Genomic DNA, 22,063 nt, shown 5'->3' on the forward strand with positions numbered 1-22,063 from the left:
AGTCGAAAAGTGGTTATTATTCAGAATCTATAATGATTCGAATCCGATTAAAATATGAGCTATTTCGTATAATAATATAAATACATCCCTGTAAAGCTACGTTTCCGCATACAGCGTAATCGGCACCAAAAACGAAATTCCATACATTTGCACCGTTCGTTTCAGAAATCGGCAACGAAAATTGTGAAGGAAACGGCACCGATCAGTAACGAAAAACCTGTCATTTGGGGCCGGAACGAAAACAACTTCAAGTTGGTTGTTTTCGGTGCTGTAGGAACGAAATTATTTTAATTATTTTTAATTTAAAGAAAATCAAAATGAATAAAAATAATTAAGAATGCTATATTCGGCTGTGCCGAATCTTATATACCCTTCACCAAATTATACTTCAAAATTTTAAATATTTTTAGGTAAACAAAATCAAATTTTTTTTAATTTTTTGGGAAAAAATTTTTTCGTTTGTTTTATAAATTTTAAAATTTTTTTTTTTGTTTTTTCAATATTTTTTTTTTTTTGAAAAAAAAAAATCGGGTTAAAAATTTTTTTTCCGATTTTGACCCATTATATGTCCAACTTACTATGGTCTTATATACGTTGTTGCAAATGTCTTTGAAATATCTATCATTAGATATCCATATTGTCTATATTAATGACTTAGTAATCCAGATATAGGTCAAAAATAGGTAAAAAATCGAGGTTGTCCTGGTTTTTTTCCTTATATCTCAGCCATTTGTGGACCGATTTTGCTGATTTTAAATAGCAAAATTCTCGAAAGCATGTCTGACAGAATTATTGAAGATCATAGTTAGTTGGACCTACAATGGGTCAAAATCGGAAAAAATATTTTTTAACCCGAATTTTTTTTCACAAAAAAAAAATTTAAAAACCAAAAAATTTAAAATTTAAAAACAATTCGTAAAATTTTTTTTTCCAAAAAATGAAAAAAACAACTTTGCAAAAAAAATTAATTTTGTTTACTAAAAATTTTTTAAAATTTGTATTTTGAAGTATAATTTGGTGAATTGTATATAAGCTTTCTTACTTGTTTAAATCAAAGTTTTACTAACTTTTAGTAGCCCGATCTATTCGAAATATTTTTTATTATTTCTTTTTCATTAGTTTTTCAACAAAATCATATCATATCATAATTATTGTTTTTTTACACCTAAACCGGCAACAATACCCTGAGGCACTCTTCACCTTTTTGCACCTGGCTCCTAAACTTAATTTGCAAATTAGTTTCTGACGGCTGTTCTGATTTTATTGGGTCATAATTACCTAAAAAAAAATTATTCGACAACTTTTTTCAGCTTTTTAAAGTTTGCGGGTTAGATGGATATATAAATTTATTCAATATCATTGTTAGCTATGACCTTTTTCCATCTTTCTGGCAACATATGGATTCCGTGCCAAAAGAACTGCTCATCTTTTCAGGCCAATAACGAATCAACAAATTTCGAAAACTCTGTTCCAAAGTGAAGTGTATCCCGGGCGTTCTGCATTGATCGAAACAAATAGTACTCGTAGGGGTCAAGATTTGAACTATAAGGCGGTTGAGGCAAAACTTCCTAACTTTAACAGGTGGCCGAGCGTTGTCATGATGGATTATTACGGATATTCTGGGCGTTTTTGGCCAATGTATGCTTCCAAATAATCACTTACGTACGGTACAGGTTCCCTGTGATGGTTTGGCTAGATTTCAGTGGCTCAGAATAGATAACACCATGTTGGTCACACCAAATACAGAGCACACCTTAGCGCCATGGATATATGGCTTTCGTGTAGATTCGGCTGGTTGGCCGGTCTTCACATACGATATCTTACGCCTCGGGTTATCATAATGAATTCATTTTCCATCGCAATTAATGATTCGGTGCTAAAATGATTTTCTTTTATAGCATTCAATCAGCATTTCAGACATTCAAAATCGTCTTCCAAGGTTTCTCGGCTTCAATTCACATGGTACCCTATTTCTCTGCTTCTGAACCGAACAAACCGTTGCACGTTGAAATCGATGGAGCACATTCTCCATAAGCTTTGGTATCGAATCGCTGTGCTTCAGCAGAACTTTTTTCAAAATTGGATATTTTGGCAAAAAAAATTCGATATTTTGAAAATGTTGAAAATAGCACATAAGAGTAAATTTTAATCAAACAAATTTTGCATTACCATTTGAAAATGATTTCGGGCATATGTCCACCGCTGGTCGTCTAATTTTGGACCACTTTATCGAGAGGTTTCAAATCGCACGACCTTGGAAGTCAATTGACAGGTCTAATTTTTGAAATTAAGGTATCGCCAAATTTGGATTTCAATAAATCAATGGTTTCACGTAGAATCATTCTGTTCAAAATACATCTCGCCCGGATGAATGTTATGCATATTTTCAAACAAAAAATCATTGATCATGGTGAGGTAACGATCTCCATTGAACGTAACGCGATCATTTTTGAAGAAATAAGGACCGATGATGCCACCGCAGCAAACGGAGCATTTTTTCTAGATGTAATTGAGTTTGTAGGGTGGATTTTTCACACTCCGCAGCCAAAAATGAGCCTCATCGCTGAACATAACTTTGCGATAAAACAGTCGTCTATAAGTTGCGCGAAACGATGAGTGATTTCAATTTATTCATGATGATTTGCCAGAACCTGCACCGAACACAACTTATTCGTTTGAAGCGATAATTGGAAAATGTCCAGAATTTGCTGCCAGACATGAAACTTTTATAGTCCAGCTTTATAGTCTAGATCTTGTCCCATACTACTATTTGTTTGGATCGATACAGAACAGAACGATACAGGAGTATCAAAATTGTCCTAGACATCAAAGTTAGATCTCGAAAACAGAAGTACATATATTGTTAAATAATTGAGCAATCTTAAATTTTATTCTTTATTTATCTTGTGCTTACAAACCACTGTGCCATAGACATTTACAAAATAGCAATATCACATAGAATAATAGCAAAAGTTAGCATTACAAAGAAACTTACTTATAACGATTGAATGAGTGTGAAGATAATTGAAATTCTATGACACTTGTAATAGTTTCAACCTTGTTTCAATAAGAATTTATTCAATTATATGCAATATAGGTATAGAGGTATGTTGTGCGTGTGAATGATAATGTATTTAAAAAGGTAACTTATCCCAGCAGTTCTAAATAAATGTCCGGAACTAGTGATTTCACTCATCACTGGGGGAACTACTAGTTAAAGAAATAGCTATGTTACTAGGAAGTCATAGCCATAAATTGGAAAGAGTAAAAAGATTAAACTACTTCCGCTGGGTAAAATAACTGCTATCTAAAGTACAATACAAAACAATTTAAAGTGGCTATACCTTAGATTACTTAGAGACTCTAAAGTGACAATTGATTTCCCGCTAGATTACCTGGGAGGTATAAAATAACCAAATGGCCCAAAAATATATAAATTATAGTCTGCAGGGAAAATTACTGTTTAACAGGGAAGCTCTCACTTCATTTGTAGACAGTGCAGAACTGCTGGAATTTTTTAGCAGCTGCTGTATATAAGTATGTAATTATACCGCCAATAACAATATCAGTGGATATTAAACACTGAAAGAAATATATTTATGCAAAATAAAATATTTTATTTAAAAATATTCTTAAGTAAAAAATGTAGCTCATTCTAGTTCTTTTTCTTATATGAATTTTTCAAATTCTGTTTCATTTCGAATTAACATCAATATTTTCTCTGCGTGTAAACTATTTATCTACATGTACCATCTATACGTTGAACATTGATAGGTAAAGATGGTGTCATACAGTTTTTATTTAATATGTCACTGTTTTGTATTTTAATTCCAATAAACCTCTCCCATCTATAACACTTGCAAACAGAAACTTGTCGCTGAAAAAAAATTTAAATGCAGGTGACAAGATGATAACGAACAACTGCGTGAAAAATCAATTATATTTCATGGTGGGTGCTGCTAGGATGTGTATTAAATTGTACAGAGAAGTGAGAAAGTAAAGCATGTAGAAAAGAAAGAACTTTCTTTCAAATCTAAGTTAGCTGATTTCACTTTATGATGTCATTGGAGATAACTACTTACCACGAACTCTTACAAATAGGGTGCTAAATGCTACTTAGGTGAAAAATATTCTTAACTAAATGAGAATTATAATGATTTTTTGTATGACATGCAGAACTGACTGTTTTGTAATCAATCGTGTTCAATTTTTAACACGTCACACAGTGCTTTGTTCAATGGACAAAAATCAAAAACAAGATCATGTCTTTGATGTTAATGAAATTTATATTTTTCAATAGACAACTAAATAACTCATTCGTGTAAAAAAGACTTTTCATAAATATCTCTTTTTGTCGTCACTAGAGGTCGCTAAAGTTAGTACATTTGCAACATAAATTTAATGGAGAAAAATATATTTTTTTAAGGTTAACTAAAATCATTGTTAAAAGTTGGTTTTAAAAGATATAAACTAGCGATTGGCTGCAAATGAAAGAATATGAATGTGGAATTATGGAAAATTACTGTTTTTGTCAAAAAAGGTTTAACAGTTTAATCTGCGCAATTTTTAATAATTAACATTTTTTTATTGTAAGCCTGAAATTCAAAAACTTTGTTGGAATATTAGTAAAATACGTGTTAATCTATTTTGATTATGTTTTACTATAGAATAGCCATAAGTATTATCTATAAGAAAATGTAATCACTAGTTGTCCTTTCTTATGAAAACTATTAAAATTTTGTTTTTGTTTAAATGTATAAATTACCATTTCGTAAATTTTCAATTTGATGGTTTGGGGAAAGAGCTCCAGATTTTTGGTTTTTTATAAAATAATACCGTTTTTTCTTTTAAATAACTAAGAAATATTGCGTTATTTAACAAAAGTAGTTTAATGGCATAAAGTGTATTAATAGGTCTTTATTTGGTTCTTGATGTTGTATGTTTTTTTGCTGAAATCAAAAAAAAATTCCAAAGTTTGATTTAATTTTGAAAAAAAACATGTTAATCAATTTTAATTTTTCTTTAATTTTGTCTAATGCCTATCTCTTATTTATTATAATGTGAAATCATTATTTGTCCGTTTTGACTAGAACTTTAAAAAAAAATTGTTTTTGATGGCACCCATAAATAATACAGTTTTACCGTAAATGTAAGTAACTCAATAATTGAATATAACCTACATATCCTCAGATTGAGATATTAATATGAGCTTCTGCTGATATTATGAACGCTTAAAGTATAGTCCAACATCCAGTTTCTAATATTACAGCTAAACCATAAGGCTATCAATATTTGAAAATGTCCGTCCATCCGTCCTTCCGAATTTAGAAAATATGTATATACAATATTTCAGTATTTTTTTAAAAATAGGATATATGACAGTTATGTAAATCCTTGCTAGAATTGAAATGTTAATAACTAAATTAATCTGATATTATAAGAGAACAATAATTTCTGAAAATTAATAATTTTATACAGGTTTATAGGTTTTTTAAGGAAAGGGATGTATGGCAGCCACCCGAATCCGTGCTGCGATTGTAATAAAAATTTTCACAAACAACAATAACTTTATTAAAATGAGTATAACCAAATTTTAAAATGTTAGGAGTATAACTGTGAATTTTATTCAAAATTATATGTTCAGGATATATGGGAGGTACCCGTGTCCTTTCACGGATTTTTTCAAGAATTATATTTTTTCTTAATCTTACCAAAAGGTAATATTCCACTAATTTTTATTCGTCTGCAATAACTCCTTCTATTTTTGTCCATTGCCTGTATAAAAACAAAGCACTGTGCGTCATATTGTTTAGTACTCCAGAGATCGATTTATTTTAAAAATTTGTTCGATTATTAGAACGAATCATGAAAACAAGTAAGAGAGCTATATTCTGTGCCGAATCTTATATACCCTTCACCAAATTATACTTCAAAATATAAATTTTAAATACTTTTATGTAAACAAAATTTTTTTTTTCCAAAGTTTTTTTTCATTTTTTGGAAATTTTTTTTTTCGAATTATTTTAAAATTCTTTTTTTTATATTTAAAATTTGTTTTTTTAAATTTTAATTTTTTTTTTTAAATTTAAAAAAAAAAATTTTGGCTTTTTAAATTTTTTTTTGGTGAAAAAAAATTCGGGTTAAAAATGTTTTCTTCCGATTTTGACCCATTGTTGGTCCAACTTACTATGGTCTTATATACGTCGTTGCAAAGGTCTTTGAAATATCTATCATTAGATATCCATGTTGTCTATATTAATGACTTAATAATCCAGATATATGTAGGTCAAAAATCGAGGTTGTCCTGATTTTTTCCTCATATCTCAGCCATTTGTGGACCGATTTTGCTGATTTTAAATAGGAAACTTCTCGAAAGCATGTCTGACAGAATTATTGAAGATTTGGATACCGAAGATATCTGGGCTCTTCAGAAAATTGATTTCAACATACAAACAGACAGACGGACATGGCTTAATCGACTCCGCTATCTATAAGGATCCAGAATATATATAATTTATAGGGTCGGAAAATTATATTACAAACGGAATGACAAACTTATATATACCCTTCCCACGAAGGCGAATAAAGAACATAAACATTTTTCTAGTTCATTTCTTGCTATTAAATGTAAAATTTTCAAATTCATCTGCTATTATTTTACTCACTACTATGTGTGCATATGCAAATCCCAATGGTGCATCGTATTTCCCTAAAATGTAAATGTATGATGTCAGTCAAATGCACTTGTATAAACTTTGTTTCGTTTTTGTCAATTACATAATGTCATATTTGCATTCCAGCTAACTTTAATATTCAAATATGTAGTTTGATATTATTAAACTGTGTGAATTATGTACAATATATTCTCATAATAAAATGTAAAGGTTGAAATAACTAGAATTTTTAATATTTGCTATTTTAAAAACTACATAACTAATTAAAATAAAATTTATGATTTGTGTTAGCTATTATATTTTCAGCTTATGTGAAATAGGTTGGAGCAAATAAGCTTCAGAACTTTAATATGAGAAAAATAAAAGTTTAAAATAATAGAAAAACATTATACTAACTGAAAAAAATGTTGTAAGTTATTATCTGAGAGAATTTTTATGGTCAGAGTTATATTATGGAATTTTATGGGGATCATTTTTGTGGAAGATCTTAACCCTCTAGCTCCTCTAGTTAGGGATCAATTAGGACTTAGGACTATTTATATTTTAAATATCAGCTCATTCGATTTATAAATAGATTTTTTGTGTTCTTTTTTTTAAAAATGTGAGACCCAAGGTGTCGTGTAATTTTGCTAATTCAGCTTAAAGAGCTTTATTTAAAACTTTGGTATCTTTGGTGAACCCCCACAGAAATTTTCCGGCAAAAATTTTCGTAGAATATTTGAATCCTTAAATGTCCTTTATGAAAAGACTTTTTTTGATTTTCTCAAAAAAGGGTCAAATTGACCCCTAAAGAGAGGAGCTAGAGGGTTAAGATCTTCCACAAAAATGATCCCCATAAAATTCCATAATATAACTCTGACCATAAGAATTCTCACAGATAATAACTTACAACATTTTTTACAGTTAGTATAATGCTCCCTTTGAGCAAAAAATTAAAACTTTGAACCACTGTAAAAAAAAAATTCAGACCAGCTGGACTATAAGTTTATTCTACCAAAATGATCTACTAAACATGCTCTTTCAGAATTATAGGGTCACTATTCTGTTCCAATCAAAAAGTCTTAATTTGTTGGACATTGCCATTAAAAGCAAATCATAATATTAATAGGCAAGTCGATTTCTTTAGACCCCTTTTACTCTCACATTATACATTTAATTTGGGCAAGAAATATACCATTTTAAAGGGATTTATTCACAGAAGTGCAGAATATATATTTTATTGAAATCGGTTCAGTTTTTTAGGAGTTACAAGCGTTTAAAAATGCTACTAACACATATGCAAAAACGTGTACATGTGAACCTTAAGCTAAAAAGTAAACAAAGCATTGCGTGTTTGTTCAATTTGTTGTTGTAAATAAATAGGAGAAACAATTATTGATTTCGCTCTGTTTTAAGTGAGAGTTGTTATAGAAAACAAAGAAGAAGAATTTAGTAATTTAAATTCGCTTTAATAAATATATTTTTAAGGTGTTTTTTTTATTTTCTAACTCCCATATGCATAAACAAATTAAACAATTTAAATTTATCAAAGGTTTATAAAACAAAATTTGTTTTATAAACCTTTGACAAATTTAAAACACTGTTTATGCATATGGGGGTAAATATGTAATTGTAGATAAGTAAATAGTTATTTTATAATTGTGACGATTTTCAACGGTTTATCACTGCATGAAGTTTAATGAAAAATGGGACGGGGCGGAAAAAATAGTGAGTCGCCTCCCATACAAAGTAAATAGTTATTTCTAAATATTTTGTGAAATATAATTGCAAGATTCTTCAAACTTTGTCTAAATGGCTCTTTTATAAATTTTCATAGTTTCGCTGAAATTGTTCGGGATTAGAATAGTGGGCGTGGCACACCCTATACAAAGTATATAATTAATTTCGAATATCTGTAGAACTATAATTGTAAAAGTGTTTAAACTTTTAGCGATTTAATTTCATATTACTGTGCGGAGTTTAGCTGAATATAGACGGAATTAGATTAGAGGGCATAGCACCCAAAATAGGAGAGGTCGGAAAAGGATGTGAGTCACCTCCCATACAAAGTAATAATTGCAAGGTTCTTCAAACTTTGTCCACATAGCACTCTTACCATTTTACACAGATTGGCTGAAAATGGTCGGGATTGCATTAGTGGTTATGGCGCAAAGTAAATAATTAATTTTGAATATCTGGAGAACTATAATTCCAAAAGAATTTAAACTCTATATCAATCAATTTATTACTATTCTAAGGAGATTAGCTAAAAACGAATTTATTCCTGATCCCTGTTCGAAGTTTAGCTAAGCATGATCGGCTTAGTAGGAATGACCCCTCCCTTATAAAGGAAAGTTAAAGCAAAGCTTGATATTTACATAAAAGATTTAAAAATGGGTGGGATCAGAGCAGTGTAGTGGTATCTCCCATACAAAATTAGTTAGTTATTTTCGACTATCAAGTGAACTGCAATTGAGAGATTCTCAAATTTTATATGTGATATTTTCGTATTTCCATTCATATTTTTTTAATTTTACTAGGGTAGGGGTAGCGAAGTGCACCGGGTTATGCTAGTAAAAACAAAACTGTATGAAGAAAAACTATTTTAATTCAATTTGTATTAGATTTAGAGAATTTTTTTTTATGGATATCTAATGATAGATATTTCAAAGTCCATTGCAACGATGTTTATATGGCTATAGTAAGTTGTACCTACAATGGCTCAAAATCGGATAAAATATTTTTTAACCCGAATTTCTTTTTACCAAAAAAAAAATAAAAATTAATTTCGAAAATTTTTTTTTTAATTTTGGTAAAAAAAAAAATTCGGGTTAAAAAATTTTTTTTCCCGATTTTGACCCATTGCAGCACAGCCGAATATAAATTTTTAATTTTTATACCCTCCACCACCACAAATGGTGAATGAGGGTATATATAAGTTTGTCATTCCATGTGTAACATTGAGAAATATTCATCTGAGACCCAACAAAGTATATATTTTCTTGATCCTTATGAAATTCTAAGTCGATTGAGCCATGTCCGTCTGTCTGTGTGTCTGTGTAAAACACGCTCACGCCCAAAATACGCAAACAAAATTGGAAGACTTGCAAAAAATATGTTTACTGTTGTTCTAAACAGTTTGGTATTGACAATCAGCAAAATCGGTTCAGTAGAACCAGAGCTATGAGCCAAAATGTGAGACAACCTAAAAAAAATAGACAATTTTCACATATTTTTGGTTATTTGTGTAAATATATTGCAGATAATACCATAAAACTTTACACACGTTATTTTTATAATAAAAGGACTAACTCTGGTGAAAATCATAAGAATCGGTTCATGATTTCTCCTAGCCCCCATATAAATTCCTTCCCGAAATATGGTTATATGGTCTATAAATGCCCTCAGAATTGCAGTATCCATACAAAATTCAGCAAAAATAAGTTTCGTGCTAAAAGAAATCACAACACTAAATTTTTTGTGGATCGGTCCATATTTGACCATAGCCCCCATATAAAGTTCACTTCCGAAAATTACTTAAATTAGCATAAATATCTTATAAATATTGCTATTAAGTTGAAATTCTTTTGCTTAAATCTTGGTATGTATGTGATATGACGTTTTTGGATGACGAAGAACAAGACTAGGAGCATCGAAAATCGAAAAATGCAAAATAAAGACTTTAATTTAAATTAAAAATTAATTTGCCTCTATACGAATAGGGCCATACTAATGTACTCGTCGGTTATTCAGCCGTTAACATCATTCTGTTCAATATTTAAAATAGTTTACTTAAACATTACTCTCCATGTTGTAGATATGTATGTAAACATCGAGATTATTATAACTTTATGGGCTTTACTACAACTCACCCCATATCAAATGCTCTTACAAATGTTTGTTTAAATGTTTTTGGCACTTCTTAAAACTTTTCTGGCAAATACATAAATAATAGCGTTTACATTACGAACAAAAAAATCCATACATAATATAATTATACAGCATTGTTTCTTAATTTAACTGATTGTATATGAAAATCAAATCCTACTCCTGCTGCCAAACACCATCAACAACAATAATATTACCATACAAATCACTAGTCAGCCATTCTGTAATCAAATGTATTACTTATTATTATTATTATTTTTATTGTTATTATTCGAATCCTTAATTAACTTTGAAAACATTACTTACTGTCTGCACATAAATTTAACTTTAATTAGATGATAAATATGAAAATGAATTATTGCAATTGGATGCTGATGAAAATGATGAACACAGAATGTACGAGTATGTATTTACGTATGTACTAAGTACTTCTATATAATAAAAATCAAAACTTAATTTATGTATCTGTAAATAACATTTCATGAATGTGCTTTATATTCAAATAAATTCCAATAAACTTTTCTTAACACTGGCACCGGTATAACTCTCTGTGTGTGTGTGTTTGTATGTATGTATTCCAAACGTAATTCAAACACACTTGAATAATGAATATTTCCAAAAACACTCACAGCCAGTACAACCAACCAACTCAAATGATTGAATCGGAAATATGTAGTTAAAACCAAATTTCAAACAAACAAAATTCTGATTTTTAGTACATTCTCTTTCACGCACTCATTTACATGGAATAAATATACGAGCATAATCCGAAAAGTTATTTCATACGTAGGAAAGTGACCCAAATTATGAATATGAAACAAAATTCAAATTGGCGGAAATTTAATTACTTTGTAAACAAGCGTTTAATCGAGAAAAAAAGCTCGATCTGAGATCACTCATATTTGTGACCAAAAATAGATTTTTCATATAAAAAAACTCAAAAATCTTCAATAACTTTGTAAATATGCGTTTAATCGACAAAAGTTGCTGGTTCTGTGATCACTCATATTTCAGACCAAAACTTGAGTTTTCATATAAAAAAACTCGATCTGTGATCACTCATATTTCTGACCAAAAATCGAGTTTTCATATGAAAAAACTCAAGAATGTAAAATCCGTAATAACTTTGTAAATATGCGTTTAATTGACAAAAGAAGATCGAACTGTGATCACTCATATTTCGTACAAAAAAATCGAGTTTTCATATGAAAAAACTCCAAAATCTTAAATCCTTAATAACTTTGTAAATAAGCGCTTAATCGAGAAAAGCAGCACGATCTGTGATCACTCATATTTCTGAACAAAAATCGATTTTTCATATAAAAAAACTCAAAAATCTAAAAACTTTAATAACTTTGTAATGGAGCGTTTAATCGAGAAAAGGAAATCGATCTGTGATCACTCATATTTCGTATAAAAAAATCGATTTTTCATTTGAAACAAGTAAGAAAGTATGGTCGGTCAAGCCCGACCATATAATACCCCACACTAAGTAAAAGAGCAAAAGCATTTTTCTTTTAAAATTTCAATAATTTATTTTTTTGAGTGATTTTCGGAAGAGGGCCTTATATGGGGCCTATGACCAATTATGGACCGATCACCATGAAATTAGGTCGTGTGCTTTATGTCTATATGAAAGTTTACTATGTTGAATTTTGTGGGTATACCAACATTTTTAAGCGATTTATGCACGTTAAAGTGATTTTCGGAAGCGGGTCTATATGGGAGCTATGACTAATTATGGACCGATCATAACAAAATTTGGTGACATGAATTTTGTATATATAAAACTTATTTGGAGAGCAATTTGTGGAAATATATTTATAAAATAAACATTTATGACCGATAAAGTCCAATTTCGGAAGGACATTTGTATGGGGGCTAAGTGAAATAATGGACCGATTTCAGCCAGTTTCAACAAGCTTGGTCCTTGGGACGAAAAAATAATATATACCAAATTTGATCGAAATATCTTCAAAATTGCGACCTGTACTCTGCGCACAAGGTTTACATGGACAGCCAGCCAGACGGAAGGACGGACGGACATCATTTAATCGACTCAGAAAGTGATTCTAAGTCGATCGGTATACTTTAAGGTGGGTGTTAGACTAATATTTTTGGGCGTTACAAACATCAGCACAAACGCATAATACCCTCCCCACTATGGTGGTGTAGGGTATAAAAACTCAAAAATCTCTAATCCTTAATAACTCTGTAAATAACACTTTAATCGAGAAAAGAAGCTAGATCTGGGATCACTCATATTTCTGACCAAAAATAAAGTTTTCATGATTGGATGTATTCTATATAGAATTCCATGGGGAGATGTTTTTTTTAGCAAAATATCCTTTTAATCCCATTATTCAACTGTAAGTTAGGTCTTTCTAAATTTTAGCTAACCATATTTCTTATGTAAATCAATGTGCTGTTGTTTTCTTTCATTTAAAACTAAAGACAGGGCCAAGTTAAAACATTTAAACAAACAATACTTGAAGCTAAACAAAAAAAAAACACTCCTGTACTTGTTTCTATACGACCACTTCTAAGCAAAGTAAGTACTAAACGTACTTACACTCACAATGCTCTCCCTTTGTAGTACTAATTCTATATTCAAATAGGTATTTATAAGTACCAGCAGCAGTAGAAAGAAACTCATGCACAATTTTTAACATACAAACTAATGATGTCTCTTTCCACATCTCTGTGGCTCTTCTCAGCCGCATTGTCTTGGTTTTTCCAAGAATTCTTTAAAATAAAATAAATATATTTAGTGTAAATGAATGAATGAAAGAATAAATAAAATAATTCTCTCACTCACATCTATTTAATGCATAGCTCATCATCACGTACTCGGTTATTCTGTGACTCTGTACTGCAGAACAGTTCTTCAGCTCCTTCGGAAGATTTCATTTTTGTAGTCGCAGTTATTGCTGCTGTAACAGCTAGCTAGTGGAACCATTAAATGCTAAATGATGATAAATGTTTTGCAAAAACAGCTTGTAGCCGTGGCGTAAAATTCTCCAAGTACTACGTAAATGTGGTTCTTCATTTAAACCAGCCAACCAGCAAAGCAATCATCCATTCAGTCAACCATTCATTAATTTTGTCTTTATGATTTGTGGCATAAAGATAAATATTTGAAAGAAGTAATTCATTTGTAATCATTTTTGATACACATGGAACTTTAAACCTGGTGCAGGGTATAAAAATTTTAAAATTATAAAGGAGAATCTAAGTTTTATGTCCAAAACACACAATGTCTCTTTGATCAGCTAACAGCAAAGAGGTATTAATTCAAACGATCTCACAGAATCAACTCATATAAGTGAAATGAATCTGTACTAGGATTCCTAATCGGGAAACTGATTTCGCTATTATCAAAAAGTCTATGAATATAATCCAGTTATTCGGAGTTATAATAACAAATTGAAGCAAAAAATAAATTTTTTATTTGAAAATAGCAAATTTTTTTGTTTTAAAAAAATCATGAAAAATCGAAAACGGCAAAAAAATTTCATATTTATTGCTTTATCGCAAAGCAACATATAATAGCAACAAAATGAGATATTTATCATAAAGATGTGTGGATTCTTTTCGAATTTATTCACAATTAAGTGAATTCGTCTCATTTTCACAAAATTTTAGTTTTTGTTTGATATATATAAAATTGAGTAGTTAATGTTCTTCTTTCGATTGATTGAATTTTGAAAACATTTTCTCCATGCTATGTACACATTTTCACATATATATTGCGTTTCAAGCGGCTCAGTAGTTTCGGAGTTATAATAACAAATTGAAGCGAAAAATAAATTTTTTATGTGAAAATAGCTAATTTTTTTGTTTTAAAAAAATCATGAAAAATCGAAAATGGCAGAAATTGTTCAGATTTAATATTTTATCGCAAAGCCACGTAAAATAGCAACAAAATGAGATATTTATCATAAAAATGTATGGATTCTTTTCGAATTTATTCGCAATTAAGTGAATTCGCCGCATTTTCACAAAATTTTAGTTTTTTGTTTGATATACATAAAATTGAGTAGTTAATGTTCTTTTTTCGATTGATTGAATTTTGAAAACACTTTCTCCATGCTATGTACACATTTTCACATATATATTGTGTTTCAAGCGGCTCAGTAGTTTCGGAGTTATAATAACAAATTGAAGCGAAAAATAAAGTTTTTATGTGAAAATAGCTAATTTTTTTGTTTTAAAAAAATCATGAAAAATCGAAAACAGCAAAACTTATTCAGATTTATTACTTTATCGCAAAGCCACATATAATAGCAACAAAATAAGATAATTATCGAAAAAATATATGGATCATTTTCGAATTTATTCACAATTAAGTGAATTCGCCTCATTTTCACAAAATTTTAGTTTTTTGATTGATATGCATAAAACTGAGTAGTTAATGTTCTTTTTTCGATTTTGAAAACATTTTCCCCATGCTATGTACAAATTTTCACATATATATTGCGTTTCAATCGGCTCAGTACTTTCGGAGTTATAATAACAAATTGAAGCAAAAAATATATTTTTTATGTGAAAATAAAAAAATAAATTGTTTTAAAAAAATCATGAAAAATCGAAAACGGCAAAAAATTTTCAGACTTATTACTTTATCGCAAAGCCACATATAATAGCAATAAAATGAGATATTTATCATACAAATTTATGGATTATTTTTGCATTTATTTACAATTAAGTGAATTCGCCTCATTTTCACAAAATTTTAGATTTTTGTTATTTATTATTTTTGATATACATAAAATTTATCGATTGAAACGCAATATATAAATGGATTAAATGTTATGTAACTAGATTTTAATTTTTTTAAGTTTATTTTAATAACATCGGACTAACCCTTTTTGAGTTATCATTAATTATGTGGAGAAAAGTCTAAAAAAATTTATAGTTTTACTTAAACATTTAAAAAAAAAAAATTCCTCCATAGAATTTAAAATTTGGACCATATTTGTACTACACAATACATCAACATTTTTTTCGATTTTGTTGCCTTGTGTAATTTTAAGAAGAAAATTTATAAAAAATATTTCCCTGGAATGAAATAATTCCGCAAAATTAGGAACCCTAATCAGTGCTTTAAATTTCTTAAAGGATTTGATTATTTTACACAACCTTTTCTTCACACATTTCAACAAACAAAACTGGCATTAGACGAACTAAATGAAATTAGTGTAAAAAAGTACTACTTGACGTGTATTTACATACAATTCGCTTAATGCGTAGCGCCATCATTCTTCATTTTATTCTACAAAACACTTCAACTGCTAATACTTTTAGTAACGCATACACTCATTTTCACACCCATCCATAATAAAATAATATCATGCTGAAATGTCTGAAATCCTGCTTCATGGATTATCATCGTAAGACACATTTTGCGTTTTTGTTTTACAATCATTGTTAAAAAAAAAAAAAACACAGAACAAAAACCAAAATGAAAAAGAAAAACAAACCAAAGTACATATTTAGGGGTATTAACGGCTTTTGAATATAAAATGAGTTTTTGCGGATATTTGTGATAACGAAGGACAGAAGGAATCAACCAAAATAAAAACCAACCATCATAATTTTAAACTACTTCCCCATTATCATTAGCAGCCAATCGAAATTCAATTCATTTTCAATGATTCAATGTTGCAGAACGATTTTAGAGGATATAATGGATAATAAAAGAAAACGAAAACAATAAGCAGTAATATTTGAAAAAAAAAAGAAAAATTAAAATAGAAATCGTTATGTACGAATAAGTAGATACAAAAAAAAACTACACAAATAACCAACAATTTTAAAGAGTGTGAAAATAATACTGAAATACAATTGAGGCATAATAAAGTGATGGCTTTAATAAGTTTATATGAGTAATAGCAAGCTTCTAACAATGAAACTAATCGAAATTATTCGTAAACAATGGAAGCAAATTGTAGTTAAACAATGAAAGGCCAGAATATCCGTTAAATATTACATGTAGGGTACAAGCATTTTTGCTTTGATGCACATTAGAGTGGCCCTTATTTTACACTTTTTGTTTATCGATTTTATTATTATTATTATATATTTTTTCCTTTATTCAAATTTTTCAAGTTTACAATTTACAAATTATGAGATTTTACATAAGTATTTCAACAATTAATAACAAATTAGCTTAACCTTATATAATCTATAAAATATATCACAGTTTAAGGATGAAAAATTAGGTATGAAAAACCTTTGATATTTATCGATTTTGCTAAAATGTTCAGTCTTTGGATTTTACATGACGGAGAACAATTTTAGACATAGGGAGCATTGAAAATCCAAAAAAGATAAGGGCCACCCTAGTTTACATAGATATTTACTTAAAGTAATTGGCCAAGAAAGAAATATTAATTTCCAACCTCAACTACACAAATGGCAAATGATGAATGACTAAATGTGTGAGTGTTTTCAATGGCCAAGGAAATAATATTTTTACAGCAAAATCGTTTTAAACATGATTGAATAAAACAACTTTGTACATATATTTTGTATATATTAGTAGGATCTAATAAATAAAATATAGAATTAAAATAAACAAAATATAGAATTTTGTTAATACTTTCGTATTTTACATCTTATTATGTGAGTATGATTAATATATAATTATACTTAATACAAATATTCATCATACGCCTAGATATACATAATTTATTAATCGAATCATCGAATAATGTAAACTGTATGATCACAGATCTCTATTTTTCAATGCCAAATTGTATATAATTTGGATCTCCATTTATTCAACTAAATTAAAGTCTTTAATACTATAGAAATAAAGTAGAAATATATCATGCTATTTAATAGTAATAAGGTTACTATTCTATAAATATAAAGTGCTATTCTATAGAAATGAAGCCTGGATTCATGCTATTTTATAGAAATGAAGCCTGGATTCATGCTATTCTATAGAAATGAAGCCTGGATTCATGCTATTTTATAGAAATGAAGCCTGGATTCATGCTATTCTATAGTAATGAAGCCTGGGTTCATGTTATTCTATAGAAATGAAGCCTGACTTCATGCTATTCTATAGAAATGAAGTCTGACTTCATGCTATTCTATAGAAATGAAGTCTGACTTCATGCTATTCTATAGAAATGAAGTCTGACTTCATGCTATTCTATAGAAATGAAGTCTGACTTCATGCTATTCTATAGAAATGAAGTCTGACTTCATGCTATTCTATAGAAATGAAGTCTGACTTCATGCTATTCTATAGAAATGAAGTCTGACTTCATGCTGTTCTATAGAAATGAAGTCTGACTTCATGCTATTCTATAGAAATGAAGTCTGACTTCATGCTATTCTATAGAAATGAAGTCTGACTTCATGCTATTCTATAGAAATGAAGTCTGACTTCATGCTATTCTATAGAAATGAAGTCTGACTTCATGCTATTCTATAGAAATGAAGTCTGACTTCATGCTATTCTATAGAAATGAAGTCTGACTTCATGCTATTCTATAGAAATGAAGTCTGACTTCATGCTATTCTATAGAAATGAAGTCTGACTTCATGCTATTCTATAGAAATGAAGTCTGACTTCATACTATTCTATAGAAATGAAGTCTGACTTCATGCTATTCTATAGAAATGAAGTCTGACTTCATGCTATTCTATAGAAATGAAGTCTGACTTCATGCTATTCTATAGAAATGAAGTCTGACTTCATGCTATTCTATAGAAATGAAGTCTGACTTCATGCTATTCTATAGAAATGAAGTCTGACTTCATGCTATTCTATAGAAATGAAGTCTGACTTCATGCTATTCTATAGAAATGAAGTCTGACTTCATGCTATTCTATAGAAATGAAGTCTGACTTCATGCTATTCTATAGAAATGAAGTCTGACTTCATGCTATTCTATAGAAATGAAGTCTGACTTCATGCTATTCTATAGAAATGAAGTCTGACTTCATGCTGTTCTATAGAAATGAAGTCTGACTTCATGCTATTCTATAGAAATGAAGTCTGACTTCATGCTATTCTATAGAAATGAAGTCTGACTTCATGCTATTCTATAGAAATGAAGTCTGACTTCATGCTATTCTATAGAAATGAAGTCTGACTTCATGCTATTCTATAGAAATGAAGTCTGACTTCATGCTATTCTATAGAAATGAAGTCTGACTTCATGCTATTCTATAGAAATGAAGTCTGACTTCATGCTATTCTATAGAAATGAAGTCAGACTTCATGCTATTCTATAGAAATGAAGTCAGACTTCATGCTATTCTATAGAAATGAAGTCAGACTTCATGCTATTCTATAGAAATAAAGTCAGATTTCGTGCTATTCTATAGAAATTATGTCCAGATTCATGCTATTCTAAAGAAATAATGTGAAACTTACTGCTCTTCTATAGAAATTTACAGCTTGTTTATAGAACAAGACCTAGTAACCCGAAAGAAAATGTTCAGTTTTTTTTTTTGTTACAATAACAAAATAAATATAAAATTTTCGTCAAAATTTATGCTGTTCTTTAGAAATGACTTCATGATATTTTATTAAAAAAGATTTGTTAAATATTTGATATAAATTAAATATTAATATTTTTATAATCCATATTTAACACTATATTATTTTCTCTTTATTTACAGTTACCTAAAGGACCATACAATGAACCATGTTTCAATAAAACACAAAACTAAAGGATTTTGAAAACAAACATAACAAATAACGTAAAAAACCAAAAATAATAACAAAATTAAATCAAAATGTTTAAAACAAAGCTGTATGTATGTATAAATAAATTTAAATATAATTTAAGTAAATAAAATTAAGAAAAAGTGAAATTAATTTAAACGAAATTGTTGTATATAAATAAGTAAGTGTATTTAAATTTTACAATACAAAATATACATATTAATAATGTTAATATTATAGATAAATATAAATATTTAAGTAATAATAAAAACAATTAAATTAAATTTACATATTTATCATATATTTATTTGTATAAATAATAGTTGAAATTTAAATTATTAAAATCTATATATACCTAGTTAATATCGACATATATGCATATATTATAAATAAACATTAGGGTGGCCTATATTTTTGACTTTTTTAATACTCCCAATTTCTAAAATTGTTCTCCATTAATAATAATTGCTATGATATAGAAATTAAGTCAAATTTCATACTGTTCTTTAGAAATTAAGTAAGTCTTAATGTTATTCCATAGAAATGAAGTTTAAATTCATGCTATTCTATAGAAATGAAGTCAATCTTCATGCTATTTTATAGATATATGCTATTCAAGCTATTCTATATAAATGAAGTCAGTCTTCATGCTATTCTTTAATAAAGAAAGTCTAAATTCATGCTATTCTATTGAAATGAAGTTAGATTTCATGCTATTTTATAGAAATGAAGTCTAAATTCATGCTACTCTATTAAAATGAAGTAATATTTCATGCTATTTTATAGAAATTTAGCCTGTTTAGAAATGAAGTCAAAATTCAAACTATTCTTTTGAAATGAAGTCATACTATTTTATAGAAATATGCTATTTATGCTATTCTATAGAAATGAAGTCTGACTTCATGCTATTCTATAGAAATGAAGTCTGACTTCATGCTATTCTATAGAAATGAAGTCTGACTTCATGCTATTCTATAGAAATGAAGTCTGTCTTCATGCTATTCTATAGAAATGAAGTCTGACTTCATGCTATTCTATAGAAATGAAGTCTGACTTCATGCTATTCAATAGAAATGAAGTCAGACTTCATGCTATTCTATAGAAATGAAGTCAGACTTCATGCTATTCTATAGAAATGAAGTCAGACTTCATGCTATTCTATAGAAATGAAGTCAGACTTCATGCTATTCTATAGAAATGAAGTCAGACTTCATGCTATTGTATAGAAATGAAGTCTGACTTCATGCTATTGTATAGAAATGAAGTCTGACTTCATGCTATTCTATAGAAATGAAGTCTGACTTCATGCTATTGTATAGAAATGAAGTCTGACTTTATGCTATTCTATAGAAATGAAGTCTGACTTCATGCTATTCTATAGAAATGAAGTCTGACTTCATGCTATTCTATAGAAATGAAGTCTGACTTCATGCTATTCTATAGAAATGAAGTCTGACTTCATGCTATTCTATAGAAATGAAGTCTGACTTCATGCTATTCTATAGAAATGAAGTCTGACTTCATGCTATTCTATAGAAATGAAGTCTGACTTCATGCTATTCTATAGAAATGAAGTCAGACTTCATGCTATTCTATAGAAATGAAGTCTGACTTCATGCTATTGTATAGAAATGAAGTCTGACTTTATGCTATTCTATAGAAATGAAGTCTGGCTTCATGCTATTCTATAGAAATGAAGTCTGACTTCATGCTATTGTATAGAAATGAAGTCTGACTTTATGCTATTCTATAGAAATGAAGTCTGACTTCATGCTATTCTATAGAAATGAAGTCTGACTTCATGCTATTGTATAGAAATGAAGTCTGACTTTATGCTATTGTATAGAAATGAAGTCTGACTTCATGCTATTCTATAGAAATGAAGTCTGACTTCATGCTATTGTATAGAAATGAAGTCTGACTTTATGCTATTCTATAGAAATGAAGTCTGACTTCATGCTATTCTATAGAAATGAAGTCTGACTTCATGCTATTCTATAGAAATGAAGTCTGACTTCATGCTATTCTATAGAAATGAAGTCTGACTTCATGCTATTCTATAGAAATGAAGTCTGACTTCATGCTATTCTATAGAAATGAAGTCTGACTTCATGCTATTCTATAGAAATGAAGTCAGACTTCATGCTATTCTATAGAAATGAAGTCTGACTTCATGCTATTGTATAGAAATGAAGTCTGACTTTATGCTATTCTATAGAAATGAAGTCTGGCTTCATGCTATTGTATAGAAATTAAGTCTGACTTCATGCTATTGTATAGAAATGAATTTTGACCTCATGACAACAACAGTTAAAATTGTCATTTTTAATCCTAATTTAGCATTTATTAGAATTGAAAACATTTTCTTTAATTTTTTAAAAAAAAAATTTGAAAATATGTATAAAATTTGAGAGTCAAGATTTGATGTTATCAATTCATAATGTTCAGAAAAAATTGTTTGTTTAATATTTTTTTAAATATTTCCACTTTGACCCAAAACTGGAAACTTTAAATAAAAAGAGCCACTTCTAAACATTATCCAATTTTGCTCAAGTTTTTAGCAATTGGTTTTTAAATGACTATGATCAATTTTAGACCTTGAGAGCATTGAAATTTGATAAAGTGCCAAATAAGAGCCACCCTAATACATAAGTACACATAACTATTTATAGTATTTTAATTATAATTGTTGTTTAATTATATTTACATATGTATGTCTGTCTATGTATTCATATATACCAATACATATGTACTAATACAATACATACCTATACATAAATACATTATACCATGTATACAGAGTATTATTTTATTATTAAAAAGAAAAACT

The 22,063-nt window shown here is 28.9% G+C and overlaps 1 protein-coding gene across 1 annotated transcript in view; it reads left to right on the forward strand.

The window, feature by feature from the left end:
- The window catches only part of LOC135961449 (5-hydroxytryptamine receptor 2A-like), a 56,549-nt gene extending 37,282 nt beyond the window's left edge, over window positions 1-19,267 (forward strand). The window contains exon 4 of the mRNA XM_065512949.1: window positions 19,188-19,267. The gene's annotated coding sequence lies outside the window, so the exon portion shown is untranslated. The remainder of the gene's footprint in view (window positions 1-19,187) is intronic.
- The last annotated feature ends 2,796 nt before the right edge of the window (window positions 19,268-22,063 follow it).

This window comes from Calliphora vicina, chromosome 5, assembly GCF_958450345.1.
Source record: "Calliphora vicina chromosome 5, idCalVici1.1, whole genome shotgun sequence".
Lineage (NCBI taxonomy): Eukaryota > Metazoa > Arthropoda > Insecta > Diptera > Calliphoridae > Calliphora > Calliphora vicina.